The sequence below is a fragment of the Rhinolophus ferrumequinum genome, chromosome 7 (assembly GCF_004115265.2).
Source record: "Rhinolophus ferrumequinum isolate MPI-CBG mRhiFer1 chromosome 7, mRhiFer1_v1.p, whole genome shotgun sequence".
NCBI lineage: Eukaryota > Metazoa > Chordata > Mammalia > Chiroptera > Rhinolophidae > Rhinolophus > Rhinolophus ferrumequinum.
The window spans coordinates 59,329,853-59,348,805 of record NC_046290.1 but is presented as its reverse complement, the minus strand read 5'-3'; positions in this window follow the sequence as shown (position 1 = coordinate 59,348,805).

Below are 18,953 nucleotides of genomic sequence, written 5' to 3'. Positions count from 1 at the left end.
AATCCAAACTTCTCATCTGGACTAAAAGAGCCACATGACCTGTCCCTCTTTTCCTCTCCAGCCTCATCTTGTACCACTCTCCCTCTTTTTGCTATATTCCTATCACAATGACCTCTTTGCCTCAAACACAGCCAAATCATTCCTACCTCAGAACATTTGCACAAGCTTTCCCCTCTGTCTGGAACACTGTTCCCAGAGATCTTCATATGCCTGGCTCCTCTATCATATCCTTTATTTGAGGTAGGGTTTCCAGGCGGGAATTCCCGCCCGTTCTCAGGATTTTTTTTTTTTTTTTTTTCTTTTCCCTTCCAGAATCCCGAGAAAAGTTGGTCGGGAAATTGGGAAAATCGGCTCCTTGAACCCAGTAATACCCACAATGGGAAATAAACGTACTACTCATAATGTAACTCTTAGACATTTTTCCTATTTATTGCTAGAGTTTCCAGGTGGGAATTCCCACCCATTCTCAGGATTTTTTTTTTTTTTTTCACTTTTCCTGTTCCAGAATCCCAAGAAAAGTTGGTCGGGAAATCAGAAAAATCAGCTCCTTGAACCCAGGTGGTTGGTAGTATCAGCCGTCACTTTGTGGAAACGATTCATCGTGGAGAAAAGAAAACAGTTTATATCTCCGGATTCAGGAAAGGGAAAGTGAAAAAAATTCCTGAGAACGGGCGGGAATTCCCACCTGGAAACCCTAATTTGAGGGGTAGCTCAACTATCCCTTCCTTGGAGGCGTTTGCCCTGATAACTTCCATAGGCACTCTTACCCATTACCCTGTTTTAGTTTCTTTATATCATTTATCCCTAATAAATACCTTATTTGTTTATTGAGATGTTTCTGTCTGTCCATAAGAACAGAAGCTCCATGAGGATAGGTTCCGTTTCTCTCTCATTCACTGCACTATACCCAGTAGCTACAATAGGCTCTAGGATATAGTAGAAACTCAATACACGTGGAAAGAAGAGAGGGAAGGGGAGACAGCGGGGTATATAATTGGGTTCTGTGAGAAGCCTGGAAGGCTATCATATCAAAAAAATTCCCAGAGCCTATTTCCTAATGCTTCAAAATCCAATCTTAGAAAACATGACTTGATTCCATGTGAAAATACAAATATGCCTGAATCAGAGATATTTTAAACTTCTTCCATCATTTACAGCTTAACGAGACTTTGTTCTTGAAGTCAGGCTTTGATAAGGAAAAGAGAAAGGAAGAGGATTTCTGGGCATCTGGAGGTGGGGGGTGGTAGGTGCCACTGAGAGAGAAGAATATTGAAAGGAAAGTTGGAAGTTCTGAAAGCGAAGTTGACGTAATTCCCAGTTCTGCTTAAATGCAGCACTGATGGAGTGTGAGCCTTTTCCCTATAGTAGTGCGGATCGAATCAATTCAATAACAGGAATAGTTTTCTTAAACCCTGTAAGAAAAGTGTGGATATCATACGATTTTTCTTACTTCTCCAATTTAGTTACTCTTGCATACTAAGTAAGCCTTGTAAATCTTCTCCAAAGATCTTTGTAGTTCCTTGAAAAAAGTATTTCTCATACTTGACGTACTGAATTCAGATATCTAAATTTAGGCATACATAGGGAATTTCATCCAAGGAACAAAACTAAGCTTAGGCAGAATCTACTGCTCTCCTCTCCAAAAAAGTAGAAGTAGGATGTTACTTCAAGATTGCCCAAATCTGTCTGCCAGAGTCTTCTGTTCAGGACCTATGTCCCAGAGAGGAAAAAACTTAAGACTTGCAGGAGTTTGCCACAGACCTGGACCCCTCTTTCTCTCCCCCTCCTAAATTCAGACCCACTTAGGCTACTAGTCACCCATCTCTCCTCCCTTGCACACCTACAGGTAGTAAAGTTCTCAATAAAATTTAGTGTTTATCCTCTTAGCACTCTATAATGGGAAAACAGAGCATACATCCAAGTTCTTAAAGAGCCTGGCACATACCAGTAGTAGCTTACTAAACATTTGTTGAATAAGTGATGTGACTGCACAAGTGACATGGAGGCCCCTCTCTCAGACCCAGAATTTGAGTCTGTGAGCCAAAGGAAATAATATCCTGCCACAAAGGGAGCAGAGAATCCATTTAATAACTAAGACCATGTGAGATTCTGCTCCTGAGTCAGGAAAAAGACAAACAGTCTTGGGTCTTTGGGACATAAAGAGCCTCAGAAAATCTCAGCAATTCCCTGAACAGTCTCTCACACCGAGCCATGCCTTGGTGTTACCGTTTCCTTCAGCACTCTCCTCCTAACTGATTTCTATCAACTGAATAACTTGCTTAATAACACTTCAAAGCCTACTGCCTTGAGCTGCCAGACCTTGCTTTTTGTCTTCTTCAGATAGTACCATACCTTGCTAACTGCAGTACATATTGTAGAGGAGTACCTACCTAACCAGAAGCATCACAGACACTCAGAATATGAACATGGACGAAAACTGGTCTCTGCCCTCATATAGTTTACATCGAGTTGGGGAAAGAAGACACAGATTATGATAATCCGAAGTACAATGTGACCCGTGCCCTCAGAGAGAGAGATGAAGATGGTTCAGAGAAGGGAGAGGTGAGACTATTGGATTGCATCAAGGTGACTTTCTTCTTGGCTCTGGTGAATCTCTCACAGCCACCCTGCTTTAGTTCCCAGGACTTGCTCTTATCCTGTCTGACAGAACAACCTCTGGACCTAAGTTAGCCAGGCTGTGACTAAGTCACACCCGACAGAAAACATGTATAACAGCAGTTTTAAACCTCTATGCCCGGAATCAGAAAATTTCTTCCATCAAGGGCCAGACAGTAAATATTTTAGACTTGCAGGCCATGCAGCCCCTGTCGCCACTATTCTACTCTACCACTGTAGTGTGAAAGCACCCAAAGACAATATGCAAACAGATGAGCATGGCTGTGTTCCAACAAAACTGATTTACAAAGCAGGCAGTGGCCAAAAATATCCTGAGGGCCTTTTCTGCTGACCCCTGCTCTATGCAGAAGCAAGTTACTTTAGTCATCAGGTACTTTTTTGATGTGGTATCCTAAATTTATTAATTCACTCAACAAACATTTATTGAGTGCCCATGATATATGATGCTTCAGAGATGTAAAGATGAATAAAGATATGGTCTCAATCCTCAAGCTTTCCATAGCAGAATTTACTGTCCGGCTCCACAAGGTCCCTCCACGTATTACGTGATATATAAATATATATAAATATATATATATATATATATATGTTTTCTCTTGCATACTAAGAATCGGTCTAGCCCTGATTCTTTGAAAGAAATCTGTAATATTCCCTGTTCGTAATTTGCTATTTCTTTTTTTTTCTCTGCCTAGTTTCTGATCAGTATATTCACATGCCCTTTACAAACATGTATTTGTTTAGATTCTGGATAACTTCTTGCTTGCTCTGATCTGAAATTCTGACCCTTAACAGACTTGCCCTCAGTTTCTTATTCTCACTCTTTGAAAACAAAAACAAAAAGAAACAAAAAAAGCAGCTAACAACTATTATCAAAATATGTACCAACTGAGTACATCCACCTTCTGTGTACATTATAACATATATAGATATATATATATACATATATATATATATATATATATGTCTATGTACTGAATGGACCATTTTCTGCTCCCCTAGAAATGGTGATTTGGCCCAAGCCGGGACAAAAGAGACAACAAGTACCTGATTTCTAAAGAAAGCTGGCAGCTATTTGGACTAGACTGTGCCTCCAGGGCTTTTTAAGAGGTGAAAACACAATATAGGACAATCACCTGCCTCTATTCTCATCAGCCATGTGTAGCTAGTCTAGGGAGGAGGTTCTGGCTTTTTTCTCTCCTCCAGGAGAATTGTGGTAGAGACTGGATATCATAGCAGAGAAGAGGGAACAGCAACTCATTCCACTGTTGGATGTCTGCTCAGGCAATAGATTTGTAGATCTGCCCTGACCCTACAACTAAGAGGAAAGAGAATTGGGAAAGAAAGATGTCGAGACAGAGAAAAAGAGTACAAGGGAGCAACCCCACTGTCATCTTTGTACAAGGATGTGCAGAACTCCTGGAGATTGTGATACTATGGAAGTTGCACTTGAGCAAAATCTTGCCAATACCTGACCTGAGACAACAGCTTATGCAGTGGGAAGATCCAAGAACAAGAGGTTGTGTACTTCCTGGCAGTAGCTGAAGGAAGTAACCACTTCGCGGAACCATGTAATGGGAAGAGCTCACAGAACCCACCAGAAATTATCCTTGTGCCTTTGAGAGAAAGTCAACACACCAGTCGCATGGCCAATCGCTCGTCTGTTATCCAGAGAAGCAGCCACAACAATAAGCAGAGATGTTTGTCCTCCTATTCTCCTTCTCAGCTCTCAGCAATAGAAGAGTTAGGCCTTGAAATGGAGCGGGTAGAAAAGAGAGGTATTCTAAAACCAGGATCACCATGCATATGCACAGACACGCTCTACACACTTCAACAACTAACCATGTCTCCTCCCCATTTCAGGCCCCTGGAGTCATTGCTCTAACCAGTACTGAGGAGGAGAAAGCTTTGAATATGACCTGAGATTGGCATATATTGAAGTTATGGAATCTTCCCAAGAGATTTGCTACCCAGTGGGAAAGAATGATTTGAAATAGAATACATAGGGAAGAGACTTGAGATAATAATACTGATTCATGTTCATGTTTAAAGTTCATGTTTGAACCCCACTGAATGAAAAGCCCTCAGTAAACCAGTTAGATCAGCATTTCTGAAAGTATGTACTATGAATTTCAGTTGCCCAAGCTTGCAAAGGGCAAAAGGCTCAGTAATCAAACCAAGTGGGAAACATACTTAGAAGTCAATACAATAGTCAAAGATATGAGTACTACCATAAGTAAACTAATTTAAATTTGTTTAACTCACTGTTTTATAAATTTATTTGGTCACAGAAACTTTTTTTTTCTATGTGATTTTCATTAATATTCTTCAAAATACATGCTTGGAAATTCTGTTCTAAAGAAGGAAGGAAGCCTGGCTATGAGTCTAAAATCAAAGTCAGATGAATGTCAATTGGGCAGTTAATGGAAAGAAACGTGTTTCTTTTGGGTTTGGGAATCTTATGGTTTGGGGCTGTGCCTGTCTGTGTTACTACCTCTACAGGGCTGCAGGAGTTACCCAACTCTTGGCAATGCCATTTACATGAAAATCTATTTGAGGGATGACCCGTGGAGTTGTTCGCACCAGTGAGGACCACACGAGAAAACATGTACTTTGTTAAGGGTTTGAAAAAGCTGGGGAAGGTCTTGGAAAATTGACAGGAGTAAATCCTTCTGAAGGTTACAAGCCTTATATCAGAAAAATAACTTAAAGTTGGAAGGTTGGAAGAACTAGAAAGTTACCAGTACCATGGCTCCTGAGACACACTTTTCACGTCTTCCTACCCCACACAAGACTTCCACAATCAAACTTCTGCAGACGAAAAACAAGAAGAACTGATACCAAAGTCCCAGGACAGTTGGCATATGTATAATAGAGGGAGGAGCCAGGACAAAGGAGAGTGGCAGAAAGGGTTCAAACACAGCTCCAGCTACAGATGGCTTCACATCTTCCTGAGAGTTAGGTTTGAGGAGCTTCTCAAGCCCTGTGCCCTGGCTCTTATGTAGACTATGGGTTATCTAGAAGTGACCAATTTGTCATGATTTATTATGACTGTTTTGAAATCTCTAATCTGCCATGTCAGAACCTTTTCTGTAAAAGACTTGGTCCTTACACAGATGAAGTATACAATGAGTAGTTAGTTCTTCCTTAATTTAAGACTGAGATGTTTGACAAGGTAGCAGTCAATCCAGACCATTACAGACAACAGATGTTGAGGTGGCATTTTAGAATTTTAAACCAGAAAGTTGATGACAAAAAAACCCCACAAAACTAACATTAAAACCTTTTACATGCTTGCTTTTTTAATGTGAAATTAATATTTCACTTTTTTTTGTATTTGGTTATGTCTCCCTTTTTAAAATTTCTATACTCTCAATATTTAATTTTTCTAAAATTAGTAAGTATAAAGCAAAGGATGAATTAAGTATGATGTTTACAATCTACTGTTTACAATGTTTCAATGACACCAATGTTTACAATGCTTACTGCAAATATTTTAAATCTTTTTCTTCCTAAGTTAAAAATGTTTTTCCTCAAGAAATCCATTTATAGAACATGATATCTCAGACTTTGTAAGATCAGTAGCACTGTTTCTCTTTCAAAATGCAAAAATAAAAGCAGTTCCCATGGTTAGGTCCAGATGATGCCAAGTGGTAATAATATCATGTAGAGAGATTAAGCAAACTTACATAAATTTATTAATTTTTCACACTTTAGTTTCCTTGTCTGCAAAATGGAGATTTTTATAATACCTACTGCACAAGATTATGTATGGATTGAATGAGATAGTGAAGTCTGATACATAGTAAAATTTCAATAATTGACAGAAAAACAATGAAATAAAAACAATGATTTTCCTACTCTAGCTGTATTTTAAATGCAGTGGAGGAAGTTTTTCTCCTGAGTTAATGAATCTAATATTGAAAAACACTACAATGGTAATTATATAATACATAAATAAATTTACAAATTCATAACTACGTATTTAAAGGCATTTTCCCATTAATATTTTAAAATAATTTCTTTTCATTCCTATGATGTGCTGTACCTGTCTTAAATATGTCTGGATTTTTTTTATACAAATGAAGGAAAGAATCTATATGTAATTGTTAATAGCTCCATCGAATGAATATTAAAATCAAGTAATAGCTAAATGTACATATTACTCCCTAACAAAAAGTCTCATCTCTTACAAATCCAACTATGTACAGTAGTAGTATTTGATTACACATATTGTATTTTAGTTTTATGATGGCCATATACAATATTTTATTACATTATTTAGCAAAGAATGAAGTACAGTTTTATGTCCTACGAAAAATATTTTAAATCTTTATCTTCCCAAGTTAAAAATTTTTCCTCAAGAAATATGTTTACAAAACAGCTCCAAAAAATCCTAGCTGAGACATATTTTAGATTAATAATAGTTTCTATTTCTTAACAAGGATGTCTCAGAACAGTTTTTCTCTTATTTTCAAAGGAATTTACCCATAAATCAGATACAAATGTATAGGAATCTGTAATCTTTTAAAAACAGCTAATTAAATCTCTCCCCCTTCAGTTGCCTATGGTTTAGGCGCACTGTGTGTGGTACTTCCCGTGGTGGTTTGTCATTTTGTTGTAATGGCAGGGGGAGGAAACCAGCAAGGCTCAGTAACCACACTGCATATCAAAATGTCACCATGGCAGCATTTGTCCACTTGTCAGAGTCCTTCTGAAATGACTCAGCCATTCATTTTATTGAATAAATATTGAAGCTTTTGAGATTTATTACTTGAGGTTTGGGAGCAGGCAAGTCAAACAAATCCTTCATTCCTAACGTGCCGTTTTAGTTGGGCCAAGATTATGATTCTTGTCTAAACTTCATTTATTTGAATAGACTATAAGGTTTCTGCTTCTTGCATAATTATATTTAATAAGCTTGCATTTACATGCCTGCTAATACAGTGAAAAAAAGAATTTAAAATTTCCAAAAACATTATGTGGTCTGTGGTAAACCTATCAGATGCTGAATTCAAACAGCTAATTTCCTGGGACATGTAGGAGAGGGGGACAGGGAGGAGAGATGTAAAGCTTCTGATATAAAATGTTTAAATCTTTGATACAAAGTTCTTTAAATTTCATTTATACATATCCCATCTTGAAGCATAATTAATAAGAACCAGGATAAGTATGTTATCTACTAAATCTTTTTATTTAATAATGTCCGTTTATTAATACTTTCCTCATTCAACAAATACAAAATTTACCTCTTCTCTTTTAAAATACTGAGATATCTACAAAGAGCTTTTTATATTCATGTTTCTAGTGAATTGGGTCACACGATGAGTCTAATTTCTTAATCCAATCACTCACTATGTGTGAGTTTTCAGTTATCACTGGGCTGAACTCAGTGAAGAGTTCATTGATATTGTCCCAAGATGAAATTATGAGAATTTTACATAAGTATGGATCTGCCTGATAAGACCCTAAAGTGTCTTTGCAGCTTCATTGACATATTGGGCCAGACTAAAGAGAGAGAGGGTAAGCTTCTCTTCATATTCCTCCTTCAGCATTCTTCCCAGGGCCGAGGAGTCTCCCACTTAACATCCCACGACCTGGACCAGCCCAATTGTGATCTGCACAGGAGGCTGCAATGCAGTGATCCTCAGTGGGGTGGGTCTACACTAGATAACATGATGAAGTCATCTGTGTTGGGTTCTATAGGATCTGCTTTCCCAGGAGCCCCAAGCTCTACCAAGGACATCTCTAGTCTGAGGTAATGTTTATTTTACCAATGGCTGCAAGCAAACAAAGCCACTGCAAACAAAGCCCCCACTGTCTATTTCCCACATGGGTGGGAAAATCACGCCCAGTTGAAGAGAGGTTTGACTGATGGTATGTTTAGGGATTATGCCGAGCTTTGCAAAGTTTATACATGTATGGGTGGGTGCCAGGTCCACTTACGACAGACACCTCTGCCAGCAGCTTTAAACTTGTTTGGAGGGTTCTACCTTTTCAATATCCAGTCGCCTTTCTAAACTCATACAGCCACAAGAATTTCAAATCATACTGAAAGGCATATAAGAGTACTCTCTGTAGTTTCTGCTTAAGGTGATGAAAAGTTGTGAAAGTAGATAATGGTGATGGTTGCACAACATTGTGAATGTAATTGATGCCACTGAATTGTACACTTAAAATGATTAAAATGGAAAATTATATGTTATATTTATTTTACTACAATTTTTAAAAATTAATGTTATGTATCAAAAACCATAACACATTTTAAATGGGTGAATTGTATGGTATGTGAATTATGTTTCAAGAACGTGGTTTTAAAAAAAAGAAAAGGAAAAAAGAGTACTCTGCAGAAAGCTTTAATGCTTTGTCTATAGCTTGTATATAAGTCAAATCATACCAGAAAACTTACACTGGAATTGTCTCACTTTTCAGAAAATCAAAATTCTCTTGAGTTTTCTTCTTTGTAGGGTTCCGAGAAAGTAAAATGGTTTTTAAGATTGTACTTGAAAGAGTACCAGACAAATACAGCGTTAGCACTGTATTAGAGCAATCCCACATGGAATACTCAAAGACAAAACGGAGTTCTCTAACAGTCCCTAGTTTTTCTTTTCATTTCTTTTTTTCTAAAAGCAAGGAAGTGAATTGTGAATATTTCCTACAAGAAATGCTGAGCAGGTTAAATTCTGATAATTATAAAATCACGGGTGGTCACTAGTTCAAAGAAAATCTTTCCCAAATAAAACCAATTATGAGCAAAGACTTTAACTGTGTCCCTTTATCCATTGCCAAAATGCAGTATCAATAGAATAGAATGTGAAAGCTGCAGCTTTGATATGAAAGGTACTGAAAGCATTCGTCTTTTGGTAGTTGTCCTGCCACCATATGGAATGGAATAAAAGGAAAAAGAATTATGTGGCAACTTAAATTACACAATTGGAGAAAAGGAAAGGCAAATTATAACCAGATGCATCTATGCATACATTTTATTATGGAAATTTTCTTTGATATCGGCAGGCATCCAATGTACTCTACTGGCAGTGTGAAGCAATTCACAATAATACAAAAGGAAACTTTAGACTAACACATATTATTCATTTACAACAGAAAAACACTATCAGAAATATCTTCAAAACATCAATATTAGGCTGAAGCACATGCAATTGATATTTTCTTGTGTTAAAATGGTCAAACATTGGCAAAATCGTTGAATAACAGCAATTTCATCTGATTCAACCTAATACGTCCTTTTCCTCCTAATTTACAATGACAGCCTGTTCGGTTCTTCATCATTGCCATTCGATAGAACAAAAGACATTTAAGTTATTTAACATTTTTAAGTTATTTAACGTCCCCTTACAAGAGACAATTACATAAATACATGGATCAGTTAATGTTTTTTTCTCCCCCTTAGTTAAGAAATATTTTTGATGTTTGATATACCAAAATTTCCCACTTATGGGTCTGGTGGGGCCTACTCTCAGCTGGTCAAACGGCACTTCAAGGGAAGCTCTTCTCTATTGGAGATGATGACAGAAGGAGGGTAGTCTTCTCCACATTGGCTCTGCTCCGTTATCCTTTCTACAAAATGGTGACATGAGGTAAATGCCAGGCTTCCTGTCTTGGCTACCTTGAGGGACTCAGGGCCTGTACTATGGGCGTGTGGAGGGATCGGAGGATCTGAGAGGGAGGTCGAGGGCTGCCAGGGCCTGTACTATGGGCCTGTGGAGGGATCCGAGGATCTGAGAGGGAGGTCTAGGGCTGCCGGGGCCTGTACTATGGGCGTGTTGAGGGATCGGAGGATCTGAGAGGGAGGTCTAGGGCTGCCAGGGCCTGTACTATGGGCGTGTGGAGGGATCGGAGGATCTGAGAGGGAGGTCTAGGGCTGCCAGGGCCTGTACTATGGGCGTGTGGAGGGATCGGAGGATCTGAGAGGGAGGTCTAGGGCTGCCGGGGCCTGTACTATGGGCGTGTTGAGGGATCGGAGGATCTGAGAGGGAGGTCTAGGGCTGCCGGGGCCTGTACTATGGGCGTGTGGAGGGATCGGAGGATCTGAGAGGGAGGTCTAGGGCTGCCGGGTCCTGTACTATGGGCGTGTGGAGGGATCCGAGGATCTGAGAGGGAGGTCTAGGGCTGCCGGGGCCTGTACTATGGGCGTGTTGAGAGATCGGAGGATCTGAGAGGGAGGTGTAGGGCTGCCAGGGCCTGTACTATGGGCGTGTGGAGGGATCCGAGGATCTGAGAGGGAGGTCGAGGGCTGCCAGGGCCTGTACTATGGGCGTGTGGAGGGATCGGAGGATCTGAGAGGGAGGTCGAGGGCTGCCAGGGCCTGTACTATGGGCGTGTGGAGGGATCGGAGGATCTGAGAGGGAGGTCTACGGCTGCCAGGGCCTGTACTATGGGCGTGTGGAGGGATCGGAGGATCTGAGAGGGAGGTCTAGGGCTGCCAGGGCCTGTACTATGGGCGTGTGGAGGGATCGGAGGATCTGAGAGGGAGGTCTACGGCTGCCAGGGCCTGTACTATGGGCGTGTGGAGGGATCGGAGGATCTGAGAGGGAGGTCTAGGGCTGCCAGGGCCTGTACTATGGGCGTGTGGAGGGATCCGAGGATCTGAGAGGGAGGTCTAGGGCTGCCAGGGCCTGTACTATGGGCGTGTGGAGGGATCGGAGGATCTGAGAGGGAGGTCTAGGGCTGCCAGGGCCTGTACTATGGGCGTGTGGAGGGATCCGAGGATCTGAGAGGGAGGTCTAGGGCTGCCAGGGCCTGTACTATGGGCGTGTGGAGGGATCGGAGGATCTGAGAGGGAGGTCTAGGGCTGCCAGGGCCTGTACTATGGGCGTGTGGAGGGATCGGAGGATCTGAGAGGGAGGTCTAGGGCTGCCGGGGCCTGTACTATGGGCGTGTTGAGGGATCGGAGGATCTGAGAGGGAGGTCTAGGGCTGCCAGGGCCTGTACTATGGGCGTGTGGAGGGATCGGAGGATCTGAGAGGGAGGTCTAGGGCTGCCGGGTCCTGTACTATGGGCGTGTGGAGGGATCCGAGGATCTGAGAGGGAGGTCTAGGGCTGCCGGGGCCTGTACTATGGGCGTGTTGAGAGATCGGAGGATCTGAGAGGGAGGTGTAGGGCTGCCAGGGCCTGTACTATGGGCGTGTGGAGGGATCCGAGGATCTGAGAGGGAGGTCGAGGGCTGCCAGGGCCTGTACTATGGGCGTGTGGAGGGATCGGAGGATCTGAGAGGGAGGTCGAGGGCTGCCAGGGCCTGTACTATGGGCGTGTGGAGGGATCGGAGGATCTGAGAGGGAGGTCTAGGGCTGCCAGGGCCTGTACTATGGGCGTGTGGAGGGATCGGAGGATCTGAGAGGGAGGTCTAGGGCTGCCAGGGCCTGTACTATGGGCGTGTGGAGGGATCGGAGGATCTGAGAGGGAGGTCTACGGCTGCCAGGGCCTGTACTATGGGCGTGTGGAGGGATCGGAGGATCTGAGAGGGAGGTCTAGGGCTGCCAGGGCCTGTACTATGGGCGTGTGGAGGGATCGGAGGATCTGAGAGGGAGGTCGAGGGCTGCCGGGGCCTGTACTATGGGCGTGTGGAGGGATCGGAGGATCTGAGAGGGAGGTCTACGGCTGCCAGGGCCTGTACTATGGGCGTGTGGAGGGATCGGAGGATCTGAGAGGGAGGTCTAGGGCTGCCAGGGCCTGTACTATGGGCGTGTGGAGGGATCGGAGGATCTGAGAGGGAGGTCTACGGCTGCCAGGGCCTGTACTATGGGCGTGTGGAGGGATCGGAGGATCTGAGAGGGAGGTCTAGGGCTGCCAGGGCCTGTACTATGGGCGTGTGGAGGGATCCGAGGATCTGAGAGGGAGGTCTACGGCTGCCAGGGCCTGTACTATGGGCGTGTGGAGGGATCGGAGGATCTGAGAGGGAGGTCGAGGGCTGCCAGGGCCTGTACTATGGGCGTGTGGAGGGATCGGAGGATCTGAGAGGGAGGTCTAGGGCTGCCGGGGCCTGTACTATGGGCGTGTGGAGGGATCGGAGGATCTGAGAGGGAGGTCTAGGGCTGCCAGGGCCTGTACTATGGGCGTGTGGAGGGATCGGAGGATCTGAGAGGGAGGTCTAGGGCTGCCAGGGCCTGTACTATGGGCGTGTGGAGGGATCGGAGGATCTGAGAGGGAGGTCTAGGGCTGCCAGGGCCTGTACTATGGGCGTGTGGAGGGATCGGAGGATCTGAGAGGGAGGTCTAGGGCTGCCGGGGCCTGTACTATGGGCGTGTTGAGGGATCGGAGGATCTGAGAGGGAGGTCTAGGGCTGCCAGGGCCTGTACTATGGGCGTGTGGAGGGATCGGAGGATCTGAGAGGGAGGTCTAGGGCTGCCGGGGCCTGTACTATGGGCGTGTGGAGGGATCCGAGGATCTGAGAGGGAGGTCTAGGGCTGCCGGGGCCTGTACTATGGGCGTGTTGAGAGATCGGAGGATCTGAGAGGGAGGTGTAGGGCTGCCAGGGCCTGTACTATGGGCGTGTGGAGGGATCGGAGGATCTGAGAGGGAGGTCGAGGGCTGCCAGGGCCTGTACTATGGGCGTGTGGAGGGATCGGAGGATCTGAGAGGGAGGTCGAGGGCTGCCAGGGCCTGTACTATGGGCGTGTGGAGGGATCGGAGGATCTGAGAGGGAGGTCGAGGGCTGCCAGGGCCTGTACTATGGGCGTGTGGAGGGATCGGAGGATCTGAGAGGGAGGTCGAGGGCTGCCAGGGCCTGTACTATGGGCGTGTGGAGGGATCCGAGGATCTGAGAGGGAGGTCTAGGGCTGCCGGGGCCTGTACTATGGGCGTGTTGAGGGATCGGAGGATCTGAGAGGGAGGTCTAGGGCTGCCGGGGCCTGTACTATGGGCGTGTTGAGGGATCCGAGGATCTGAGAGGGAGGTCTAGGGCTGCCAGGGCCTGTACTATGGGCGTGTTGAGGGATCCGAGGATCTGAGAGGGAGGTCTAGGGCTGCCAGGGCCTGTACTATGGGCGTGTTGAGGGATCGGAGGATCTGAGAGGGAGGTCGAGGGCTGCCAGGGCCTGTACTATGGGCGTGTTGAGGGATCGGAGGATCTGAGAGGGAGGTCTAGGGCTGCCAGGGCCTGTACTATGGGCGTGTGGAGGGATCGGAGGATCTGAGAGGGAGGTCTAGGGCTGCCGGGGCCTGTACTATGGGCGTGTTGAGGGATCGGAGGATCTGAGAGGGAGGTCTAGGGCTGCCGGGGCCTGTACTATGGGCGTGTGGAGGGATCGGAGGATCTGAGAGGGAGGTCTAGGGCTGCCGGGGCCTGTACTATGGGCGTGTTGAGGGATCGGAGGATCTGAGAGGGAGGTGTAGGGCTGCCAGGGCCTGTACTATGGGCGTGTGGAGGGATCCGAGGATCTGAGAGGGAGGTCGAGGGCTGCCAGGGCCTGTACTATGGGCGTGTGGAGGGATCGGAGGATCTGAGAGGGAGGTCGGGGGCTGCCAGGGCCTGTACTATGGGCGTGTGGAGGGATCGGAGGATCTGAGAGGGAGGTCGAGGGCTGCCAGGGCCTGTACTATGGGCGTGTGGAGGGATCCGAGGATCTGAGAGGGAGGTCTAGGGCTGCCGGGGCCTGTACTATGGGCGTGTTGAGGGATCGGAGGATCTGAGAGGGAGGTCTAGGGCTGCCAGGGCCTGTACTATGGGCGTGTGGAGGGATCGGAGGATCTGAGAGAGAGGTCGAGGGCTGCCAGGGCCTGTACTATGGGCGTGTGGAGGGATCGGAGGATCTGAGAGGGAGGTCTAGGGCTGCCAGGGCCTGTACTATGGGCGTGTGGAGGGATCGGAGCATCTGAGAGGGAGGTCTAGGGCTGCCAGGGCCTGTACTATGGGCGTGTGGAGGGATCGGAGCATCTGAGAGGGAGGTCTAGGGCTGCCAGGGCCTGTACTATGGGCGTGTTGAGGGATCAGAGGATCTGAGAGGGAGGTGTAGGGCTGCCAGGGCCTGTACTATGGGCGTGTGGAGGGATCGGAGGATCTGAGAGGGAGGTGTAGGGCTGCCAGGGCCTGTACTATGGGCGTGTGGAGGGATCGGAGGATCTGAGAGGGAGGTCTAGGGCTGCCAGGGCCTGTTCTATGGGCGTGTGGAGGGATCGGAGCATCTGAGAGGGAGGTCTAGGGCTGCCAGGGCCTGTACTATGGGCGTGTTGAGGGATCGGAGGATCTGAGAGGGAGGTCTAGGGCTGCCAGGGCCTGTACTATGGGCGTGTTGAGGGATCGGAGGATCTGAGAGGGAGGTCTAGGGCTGCCAGGGCCTGTACTATGGGCGTGTGGAGGGATCGGAGGATCTGAGAGGGAGGTCTAGGGCTGCCAGGGCCTGTACTATGGGCGTGTGGAGGGTTCGCAGGATCTGAGAGGGAGGTCTAGGGCTGCCAGGGCCTGTACTATGGGCGTGTGGAGGGTTCGGAGGATCTGAGAGGGAGGTCTAGGGCTGCCAGGGCCTGTACTATGGGCGTGTGGAGGGATCGGAGGATCTGAGAGGGAGGTCTAGGGCTGCCAGGGCCTGTACTATGGGCGTGTGGAGGGTTCGGAGGATCTGAGAGGGAGGTCTAGGGCTGCCAGGGCCTGTACTATGGGCGTGTGGAGGGATCGGAGGATCTGAGAGGGAGGTCTAGGGCTGCCAGGGCCTGTACTATGGGCGTGTGGAGGGTTCGGAGGATCTGAGAGGGCGGTCGAGGGCTGCCAGGGCCTGTACTATGGGCGTGTGGAGGGATCGGAGGATCTGAGAGGGAGGTCTAGGGCTGCCAGGGCCTGTACTATGGGCGTGTGGAGGGATCGGAGGATCTGAGAGGGAGGTCTAGGGCTGCCAGGGCCTGTACTATGGGCGTGTGGAGGGTTCGGAGGATCTGAGAGGGAGGTCTAGGGCTGCCAGGGCCTGTACTATGGGCGTGTGGAGGGTTCGGAGGATCTGAGAGGGAGGTCTAGGGCTGCCAGGGCCTGTACTATGGGCGTGTGGAGGGATCGGAGGATCTGAGAGGGAGGTCTAGGGCTGCCAGGGCCTGTACTATGGGCGTGTGGAGGGTTCGGAGGATCTGAGAGGGAGGTCTAGGGCTGCCAGGGCCTGTACTATGGGCGTGTGGAGGGATCGGAGGATCTGAGAGGGAGGGTCTAGGGCTGCCAGGGCCTGTACTATGGGCGTGTGGAGGGTTCGGAGGATCTGAGAGGGAGGTCTAGGGCTGCCAGGGCCTGTACTATGGGCGTGTGGAGGGATCGGAGGATCTGAGAGGGAGGTCTAGGGCTGCCAGGGCCTGTACTATGGGCGTGTGGAGGAATCGGAGGATCTGAGAGGGAGGTCTAGGGCTGCCAGGGCCTGTACTATGGGCGTGTGGAGGGTTCGGAGGATCTGAGAGGGAGGTGTAGGGCTGCCAGGGCCTGTACTATGGGCGTGTGGAGGGATCGGAGGATCTGAGAGGGAGGTGTAGGGCTGCCAGGGCCTGTACTATGGGCGTGTGGAGGGATCGGAGGATCTGAGAGGGAGGTGTAGGGCTGCCAGGGCCTGTACTATGGGCGTGTGGAGGGATCGGAGGATCTGAGAGGGAGGTCTAGGGCTGCCGGGGCCTGTACTATGGGCGTGTGGAGGGATCGGAGGATCTGAGAGGGAGGTCGAGGGCTGCCAGGGCCTGTACTATGGGCGTGTGGAGGGATCGGAGGATCTGAGAGGGAGGTCTAGGGCTGCCGGGGCCTGTACTATGGGCGTGTGGAGGGATCCGAGGATCTGAGAGGGAGGTCTAGGGCTGCCGGGGCTTGTACTATGGGCGTGTGGAGGGATCGGAGGATCTGAGAGGGAGGTCTAGGGCTGCCAGGGCCTGTACTATGGGCGTGTGGAGGGATCGGAGGATCTGAGAGGGAGGTCTAGGGCTGCCGGGGCCTGTACTATGGGCGTGTGGAGGGATCGGAGGATCTGAGAGGGAGGTCTAGGGCTGCCGGGGCTTGTACTATGGGCGTGTGGAGGGATCGGAGGATCTGAGAGGGAGGTCTAGGGCTGCCAGGGCCTGTACTATGGGCGTGTGGAGGGATCGGAGGATCTGAGAGGGAGGTCGAGGGCTGCCAGGGCCTGTACTATGGGCGTGTGGAGGGATCGGAGCATCTGAGAGGGAGGTGTAGGGCTGCCGGAGTGGGACTGAGTGAAGCTCGATACTAAGGGAACTAGAGGGCAAAAGCAAATCCTACTATGGATGAATAGCCTTTCTCCAGTCAGAAGCACCTCGTCTCTTCTCGGCTTTACAGAGAAAGCCCAGTGCTGCAAATAGAAGGTAAAGCCAAAGAGTAGAAGCTGGATCATCTTAGGAACAGTGTTGAAAAGAGAGGGAAAGACAGGGAGGTGAGAAGAGGGGCAGACTGGGACTAAGTTGAAAGAGAAAAAGAAATTTGCCACTGAGTGCTGCCTGCACAGCCTAGTTTAAAGATGTGGCACCGGGGGTGGGATGGGGAAGTGGACAGGCACTGTCTGTACTCCAGAGCTCAGCAGCCAGAGCAGAATCAATAGCCAAACAAATGCTCGGCCTGTGCTCAGACGATTATAGTTGGCTCTCATTGTAGGGGCAGAATTTGGGTGGCATTGCTGGAAAACATATGTTGTCAGTGATGACCTACTCCATTCAACAACTGGAAAAGTTCTGTTGGCAGTTAACAAAAAGGCAACACAGCACACAATTCTCCAGAAGAATAACCATTAAACAACTCCTCCGAAATTAGAGTCAAAAGTCAGAGACATTCTACAAGTGACTGAGAAAGAAGTTCTTTTCCAGAGTTTGGTATGAAACTAACTTGAAGAGGAAACACTGGCGAGGGGCTCAATACGTAAGTAGTCAGTTCACTGAACTCAGTTTACTGAACTAAATCTGTACTGTTAATCATTCTTTTCTGTCGCCAGGATGAAATCTTGGGTGGATCCCATGTTTCATATTCATTTTCGATTATTAACAAATGGCCTCATTCTCAGATAGTGCCCACAACTGGTCCTCAGAACACAGCTTTCCCCTGACATTACCCTAACTGCAGGGCAGGGTCATACTCACCTTTTGCCTTTTTCTGGATGAATCCGGTACCAGTACCTCTGTCCCTTAATAAACTCCCTCTCGAGTTCTCCAAGTGATTTTCTGAGTCAACGCCACGTTTACCTGGAGGTTGGAGGTGGAATGCATAACACAGTGACAGCTCTCTCCAAAAGAATTCTCACTACATGCCTCAAGACCCATCTCCTGGCCTCCACTTATAAACCCTGGAGGTAGGTGATGACTTAAGAATCACAAAATCAGTCTCTTAACAATGCAGTTAGTGGCTAGTCTTGCTAACCATCTTGCTAACCAGTTAGTGGCTAACCATCGGACTTCAGAACTCTGCCCTACTATTTACTAGGTATGTTAACCCTAGACAAGATACTTAATCTCAGTGTCCTTATGTACAAAGTCCTGAAATCTGTAAGAAATAAAAGCAATAGCTACAGCATAGGTTGTTTTAAAATTAAAAGCACTAAGTATGTAAAAGAGTGCTTGGTCACCACTAATGAAGCAAACTAACATCATGTGTCTTCTTGATATGACGTGCTGAGAACTATCCAATATCACCAACATGGGATTGTTGCCCAAAGCATTTAACCTGAATCTAATTATGAGAAAACAATCAAACAAATCCAAATTGAGGTAGTCTACAAACAAGTACACTCTAGGTTTTAAAAATTATCAAAATCACATAAGACCAAAAAATTTAGATAGGAGAGCAGAGCTGGGGAACTCTTCTGGATTAAAAAAACTAAAGAGGCATGACAACAAAGTGCAATGCATGAACCTTGATTAAATCCTGGATCTCATTTAAAAATAAATAAACACAAAAAGAAAACCAGAAAAAGGACTTAATCCAGGGCAATCTTGGATGCTTAAATATAAACTAAATATTAAAGAATAAAGATTGTATCAGTATTATATTTCTGGAGGGATAATTGTGTTGTGGTTATATAGAAGAATGTCCTTGTTCTTAGGAGACATATGCTGGGGTATTTAGGGGTGAAGTGTCATGATGTCTATAACTTAGTCTGAAATCATTCTTCAAAATATTGTACTAAAAATAAAAATAATAGTGTCATACACATAATAAATCTCAGAACAATAATTGACACATAAGTATAAATTATGTATTATTATCACAGACACTTGTCTAAGTGTCTGTGACAAGGAAAAAATCAAATTTGAAATTGTTACAAATCTGTCAAATTGAATTGATGTACTGAATCATGAGTTTCCTAATACCCTCTTCACCTACCACTCACCTTTCCTGACTCCCA